Genomic DNA, 7,731 nt, shown 5'->3' with positions numbered 1-7,731 from the left:
AACGGGGCGGAGGGACAACGGAAAGGTCACAAAATCTTGAGCGATCACGCATGTGATTGATAAGAACCACATACCACGCCACGACGTCAGGGTACAAAAGGAACGGGAATAGCTTTGAAAAAAAGCAAGATATTGCGTTGTAGTTTTTGTAGAGTAAGCTACACTGGGTCGAGGTATGAGCAGTTTCGCGTGGCTAACGTTGAACAGCGCTGCGCATGCGTTAGGATTAGTGGCGTCACACTGCGCACAGGTGGCGCACCGGACAAGGCCTGGAAGCTCCTGGAGTGACAGATCACTATAGCCAGGGTTGACGGTTGACTCGCGCTTGCTCGCCAGTCTATCCATCCGTCCGTCCGTCCGTCCATCTAGCAATACGCATAATAATTATTGCAGGGCACACGCACGCTTACCATTACATTCGCTAGGCCTTTGTGAACTTAGACTTTCAGTTGTCGCCCAAAAATAACCAAACAACAACAACAAAAACATTGGTCTCATTACCCCATTAAAGACAAATATATACTCAACCAAATGACTGCACGTTGTCTGGGGGTATATGTATGATGCACTATTTTCAAACAACTAACGATTGCTTGCTTTGGTTTGGCTTACGACGCCTAAAGGGGCACTGAAACACTTTTTTCGAGTAACCATGGAACTAATTAACCGGAAGAGCGTATTGCCTTACAAATTAAACGCCGCAAATGTTTTAAAAATCCGTCCAGTACGAGCGGAGTTACACATATTTGTCACACGCTGCAATCGCATTCTCTCTTCTCTCGTCCCGACAAAAGCGCTGTAAGCTAAGCAGGGAGGAATGGGAGGGGCCAACAGAAAACGTCATGCGCGCCTCGTGACCTTGGACACTTTTTTTTCTTTTTTTTCCCTTCGAATACGCGGCTTTTTCAGTGCGATCGCGCGCGCACGCGTGGATAAGTGTCGGCCTCTCGCGGCGATCTCTGTAACAACCGAGCGCCCCATGTTGGAATAAGCCAATGGCTGACAGATGGGCTTACTACGAGTGATTTTTAGGCTTATTTCCTGAGTTGTTGAGAGAAGAGAGAGCCATTTTGAGCTGACTTTGATATTTTATTGTGAATTCAAGGCCAAGTCCTGCGCTGTAATATTTGGTTCGCGTGTCCTCGGGAACCTCTACTACCGATCGGCAGCATTTTCTGACTATGCTCAAAAAGTGTTGCAGGGCCCCTTTAACGTCCCTAATCGACACAGACTGCAAGAGATCCCGCAGAAAAGGGAGACTCTGAAATTGTCGACTGCACGGGGTTTCTCGAAATTCGACTGCCGCCGGCCGGAACCGAGCCCGCGTATTGCGGATCAGCAGCATCCGAATCCCCTTCAAACAAACAAACAAACAAACAAACAAACAAACAAACAAACAAACAAACAAACAAACAAACAAACAAAACGAACGAACGAGCGATGGCTTAATCTCGATGCGTGAAAAAATAGAGCTGAAAAATTCCTTAGGGACTCAGAGACAATTCCAGGTATTACCTTATGCCAATTAACGCAAAACGCGATGCAACTTAGGATAACCGGTAAGGTCTACTGTAAACACAGATTCTACTAGCAATGATAGAGGAATGTAAGCGATGGAAGAACATCGCGAATATTTGACATGTTTCAGACGAGCCAATACTGAGAATAGTGAAGGTTGGTGAATATTTTAAAACATATATATCTGGAAATCGAATGAAAACTACAGGCGGATATCAATGGTGAATATCAATGAATCTAATTTAAGAAAGTCAAATTTAAACCACTCATGAATATTTGAGAATGTGATTCTCAAAACGAATATAAATTATTGAAAGTGTGCACGGATTATTTGAGATGACGAACTGAATATTGAATGCTGGCACATATTTTTCACATAATTATGAAAAGCTTTTACACGTAATAGTTGTGATTACTTGCAAATATTCCCGTGAAAATGAAGATAAATTACTGGTAAATATGAGTGAATTATTAGATGCGAATCATATTACGAGCAAGCTTGATCCGGTGGCGTCCACGCTCCATTGCGCATGCGCCTACCCTCTCTCCCACTCTCCTCCGTACGCCCTGCCGTGGTGGTCTAGTGGCTAAGGTACTCGGCTGCTGACCCGCAGGTCGCGGGTTCAATTCCCGGCTGCGGCGGCTCCATTTCCGATGGAGGCGGAAATGTTGTAGGCCCGTGTGCTCAGATTTGGGCGCACGTTAAAGAACCCCAGGGTGCCGAAATTTCCGGAGCCCTTCACTACGGCGTCTCGCATAATTATATGGTGGTTTTGGGGGCGTTAAACCCCACATATCAATCAATATATGTAGTTGCGGTATATAGAGACTCCGACAAAGTGGATGGATGCGCTTTCATTTTTAACTATGGGGTGAACAAAACCCCACGAAGCTCGTAGATAATTTCTTGATTTTATATTTTGATTCGTGTGTGTGGCTTGTCTAACTCAACTAAGTTTTCCTCCTTTTTAAAAAGCTAACAAATTTACGGGCTAGTTTTGTGCGCTTTATGGTGCAGTAACCTCAGCTTTCCCGCCGTATTTATGTCGTCTGCCGACTTTTTCGCCACCACTGCTCCGTCTTTCGGGTTTTTTTTTTTTTTTTTGTACCGTGGACCTGTTTACCGTCCCAGTGCTACACCATGTGCAATGTTCAATACGCAGAAATGTACTGACAAATATTCATTGAACATTCAATATTCACGATATTGACTCTTCTCAAATATACTCATCGATATTCAATATTCCCTCCATTGATACGTTCGCAAATATTCACTAGCATTTTGCATTCGCTTTTCAGACATATATTCACCATCATTTAAAACTCGAAAGTATTCGCTTTAAAGGAATATGCTCACGAATATTCGCCGCCAACCAATATTCATATTATTTGCTCTTCTCAAATACTTAACATACATTGACCAGTAATTTATCTTCATTTACTGAAGCATGTTCACAAGTAATCATCAGTATTTTATTTTAGCGCAGCGTTACATCCATCCCTTTTCTGTGCAGTTGTCGTCGAAGTTTCGGGGGGGGGGGGGGTAGGTGGGTGGGTGTGAGTGTGTGCGCACGCGTGTAGTATGCGCCTTTTTGTGTGGAACTGATTTTTTTTTTATCTCGCGTCTATTTTTCCTGTTCTCCGCAAGAGGGCGCCGGTCATCGCCCCTTCTTCAAATTATAAAGGAAAGACTGCAGGCGTGGATAGAGGATGAGGGGGTGCTGGGGGAACTGCAGAATGGGTTTCGGAAACACAGGAGGTTGGAAGACAATCTGTTCTCACTGACGCAGTGCATCGAAATAGCAGAAAAGGAACACAGGCCCCTGTGGCTAGCATTTTTGGATATCAAGGGAGCGTACGATAGCGTGGTTCAAGAGGAATTGTGGGGAATACTGGACACACTAGGCGTGGAACATGTAGTCACTAATCTTTTAAAGGGTATCTATAAAGGTAACAAGGTAGTTATAAAGTGGAAAAAACAGGTATCCAAGCCTGCAGAGGTAAAACGGGGGCTTAGGCAGGGGTGCCCCCTGTCACCCTTATTATTCATGATGTACCTACAAGGATTAGAGGCAAAATTAGAGGGAAGTGGACTGGGCTTCAACCTCTCCTTAGTCAAACAAGGAAAACTTATTGATCAGGCACTACCAGCATTAATGTACGCAGATGATATAGTGCTAATGGCCAACAACAAGGAAGATTTGCAGAGATTGATGGACATCTGCGGTAATGAGGGAGATAGGTTAGGTTTTGGATTCAGTAAGGAAAAATCAGCAGTCATGATTTTCAATGACAACGAAGGTAGTGAGCTTAGAATACAGGAGGTCACGCTAGAGATAACAGATAAATACAAATATCTGGGCGTATGGATAAGCAATGGGACCGAGTATCTGAGGGAACACGAAATATACGTGACGACTAAAGGTAACAGGAATGCAGCAGTCATGAAAAATAGGGCACTGTGGAATTACAATAGGTATGATGTGGTGAGAGGAATATGGAAAAGGGTCATGGTTCCTGGGCTGACGTTCGGCAATGCGGTCTTGTGCATGAGATCAGAAGTTCAAGCAAGATTAGAAATTAAGTAACGTGGAATAGGTAGGCTTGCTTTAGGAGCTCACGGGAATACACCAAATCAGGGAGTACAAGGTGATATGGGATGGACATCATTTGAGGGCAGGGAAGCTAGCAGCAAGATAAAATTTGAGAAACGATTGAGAGAAATGGGGGAAGAGCGTTGGGCTAGGAAGGTTTTCAGCTACTTGTACATGAAGAATGTCGATACAAAATGGAGGAAGCGAACCAGGAAGTTGACTGGTAAATACTTAGAAAACAACAGGTGGCCAAACCAAAATAAACTATCGGTTAAGAAGAAAGTGAAGGAAACGAAGACTGACATGTGGAGAATGGGCATGATTAAGAAGTCCGCACTAGAGATCTATCGAACTTTTAAGCAGGAAATTGCCAAGGAAAGGATCTATGATAATACTCGGGGTAGTTCTCTACTGTTTGAGGCCAGGACGGGAGTACTGCGAACCAAGACATATCGGGCCAAATACGAAGGGGTAGACACAGTATGCAGTGCGTGTGGAGAGGACGAAGAAACTGCCGAACACTTGATAATGTTCTGTAAAGGGCTTCACCCTATAGTTCAGGATGATGGCGCAGAGTTTTTCAAAGCACTGGGGTTTAGGGACCGGGAGGGCAAAATAAACTTTAAGCGGGTAGACTTAACCAGAAGGAGGTTATCTGATTGGTGGCTAAAGTCAAGACACGAGTGAAAATTAAACTCTTCACTGCAAAGTACGAATCCTCAAACTCACTTTTTAAGGAAAAAAATAAATATAGTTTTTGGTTCATTAGGTGTTACGGCTTGGTGGCGCTAGCCACCGCCCGATCTAAAGGGTACAGCCATATCCATCCATCCATCCATCCATCCATCCATCTTTTCTACACAAGTACACAAGTAATCATCATTATTTTGTATTCGCTTTTCAGAAATATGTTCACGAATATTCCCCAACTTCTAACATTCGCATTATATGCTCTACTCAAATATTTCACACATACACACCAGTAATTTATGTTTGCTCTTCATAAACATATTCACAAATATTCACAAATATTGGGGGTGGACACCAAGTTTCCGTTTACGTTCACTCGGTGGTTCTGTTTGTGTGTGTGATGTGTCTTTAGTGTTTGCGTTATCGTTACGTTGTATTTGTGCGTTGTCGGGGAATTCTTGCTTTTTTTTAATTAAATGTATGTAAGGAGAGGTTGGGAATTCTTGCTTTAACAGTGCGGTCGCTCCGTCGGTTCCCTGTCGCAGCAGTCGTCTCGAAAGACTCGCTGTACCCTCGCCGCAAGACTCGTGTTCTCTCTCTGTAGCGGAAGTGGTAGCTCGACGCTTGGTTTGCGCTTCCCTGACCCGGATCGCCTTGCCTGCGCGGGCGTTTGCGTTCGGCATCGCAAGCCCTGCGCTGATGCTGCTCCGTGACGATTTCGATGTCGGCAGAGGTTGGACTGCTGCTGCAACTGGCGCCGACGTTGACGTTACAACTCGTCGGAACGGGAGCGAAGAGGCAATGACGGGAGCTGACCGAGCGCTCGCGCCTACATGAAATAAGGGAAGAGAGAAGTGAGGGTGGGTTTACAGGCTGCAGCGTGGGCGGAGGAGAAGAGAGAATGTGACCGAACGCCTGCGTACGGAGGAGAGTTGATTGATATGTGGGGTTTAACGTCCCAAAACCACCATATGATTATGAGAGACGCCGTAGTGGAGGGCTCCGGTAATTTCGACCACCTGGGGTTCTTTAACGTGCGCCCAAATCTGAGCACACGGGCCTACAATATTTCCGCCTCCATCGGAAACGGAGCCGCCGCAGCCGGGATTCGATCCCGCGACCTGCGGGTCAGCAGCCGAGTACCTGAGCCACTAGACCACCGCGGCGGGGCGCAACTACAGAGATGTGCATATATAAGAAAGTTTTACGTGCCAAAAGGCGTTGAACAGGGGTTCAATCTGATTGATATGCAATTGTTACTACCCCTACGTCAATCTGGTTACTAGTTGACTGCAATTTTGGTCGAGCCGGAGAGGTGGCGTAAATAGCTGACGAAAGGTCGTAAGGCGCCGGCTTGCCGACAGGCGCTACCAAAGGTTTTTCGGGTGTTTCCAAGTGCAGAAAAAAAAGAAACACACCCACAATGTAAAGCGATGCTTAACAGAACATCCGCACAGACATAAAATGAAAATAAAATAAAATAGGGCACATAGTGATACTTCATGTGCAACGCAGAACTTTTGCAACGACATACAAAGCTGATGTATCATATTATCGCTAGAAGAGCCAAATAATAAAAATGTAACGCGGAAGTACAACCCGCAGTTTGCATATACGAACGTGCAAACTTCCGTTGGCGCAATCTGCCCTTTCGTTTTGCAGACATAACAGGAACCTTGTCTGCCGACAAGACAGCGCATGTTATAATTCCACTGATTCAGTCTCGCCAAACCTTGGCACGCAGCTGGGCTCGAGTGTGACGCCACGCGTGGCAGGACGTTCACTGGCACGAGCGCCCTCTAGCCGGAAGAACGCGATACAGTAGGCTCAGAGGAAAATATGTACAAAATCGACACTACTCGGGAGACGGGCGCTGCAGAAGCAGTAAGCAAAGAGTGCACTTGATAATAGTGTCACTAAAAAAAGAAAAAAACGAGGCGATAAGCTACACAGCCGCATAGAGGGATGCAGAGGAAAGGGGGAGCCCGCGCGTTTCCACACGAGAAAAGAAGGGGCGATGACCTACGCCCTCTTGCGGAGAACAGAGAAAATAGACGCGAGAAGGAGATAGAAATCAGTGCCGCACAAAAAAGGCGCGCACACACACGTACATACACGAAACTTCGACTACAACTGCACAGAAAAGGAATGGATGTAACGCTACGCTGCCAGGGGCCGTTTGTACGCAGCGTGGTTCAAACAAATATCGCCGCACAGCCGCTTAGTTTGAAAGAAAACAAAAAGAAATAAAGAAAGCAGGACAGGAAAAACAGAGGGCAGCTAACGGCAGCGGCTGTCTGGTGCATATATGGACGGATCGCGAGACGCTATAGGCGAATTACGTAGTCGGTTCTATTCTGATCGCAGAGAGAGAGAGAGAAAAAAAAAGTGAGCAGTAACAACGAAACAAGGGGGCAGTACATAGAAAAAAAACCAGCGAAAGCAAGAACGACGCAGCTGCCGCTAGGCGGCGAAAGAAAGGGGTCGCTACGGTCAAACAAACATTCGCCGTAACGCTCCCAGCATGTCGGAAAGACTCCAAGCCACATCCAAGAAAAGGGTATAAGCACGCAGGCATTAATGCGACGAGGCACTACACAGACGATGTACGAAACAAAAGTTATGGCCGTCTGGCCTAACACCGTTAGGGAAGCGTCTGCTATCCCCAGCATCGTCTGCTGCTCTTTGCAAGACCGTCGTCTGCTCTTGCAAGACCCGAGTCGTCGTCTGCTCATGCACAGTTGGCCGGTTATACTGGCCTCGTCTATTCCCAGGGCTCCACCGCTCGCCCGCCCGTTAGCACACTCAAACGACTTTATGGCTTAGCCAAGTCTCGCGCCGTCGCGGCTTAAGTGGGGCGGCGTAAAAGGATAACGCTCGTTTTATCCCTCTTGTCGGTGGCCATCGTAATGATTGAGTGCAACGCATT

The sequence above is a fragment of the Rhipicephalus microplus genome, chromosome 9 (genome assembly GCF_043290135.1).
Source record: "Rhipicephalus microplus isolate Deutch F79 chromosome 9, USDA_Rmic, whole genome shotgun sequence".
Classification (NCBI taxonomy): domain Eukaryota; kingdom Metazoa; phylum Arthropoda; class Arachnida; order Ixodida; family Ixodidae; genus Rhipicephalus; species Rhipicephalus microplus.
This window is presented reverse-complemented; position numbering follows the sequence as displayed.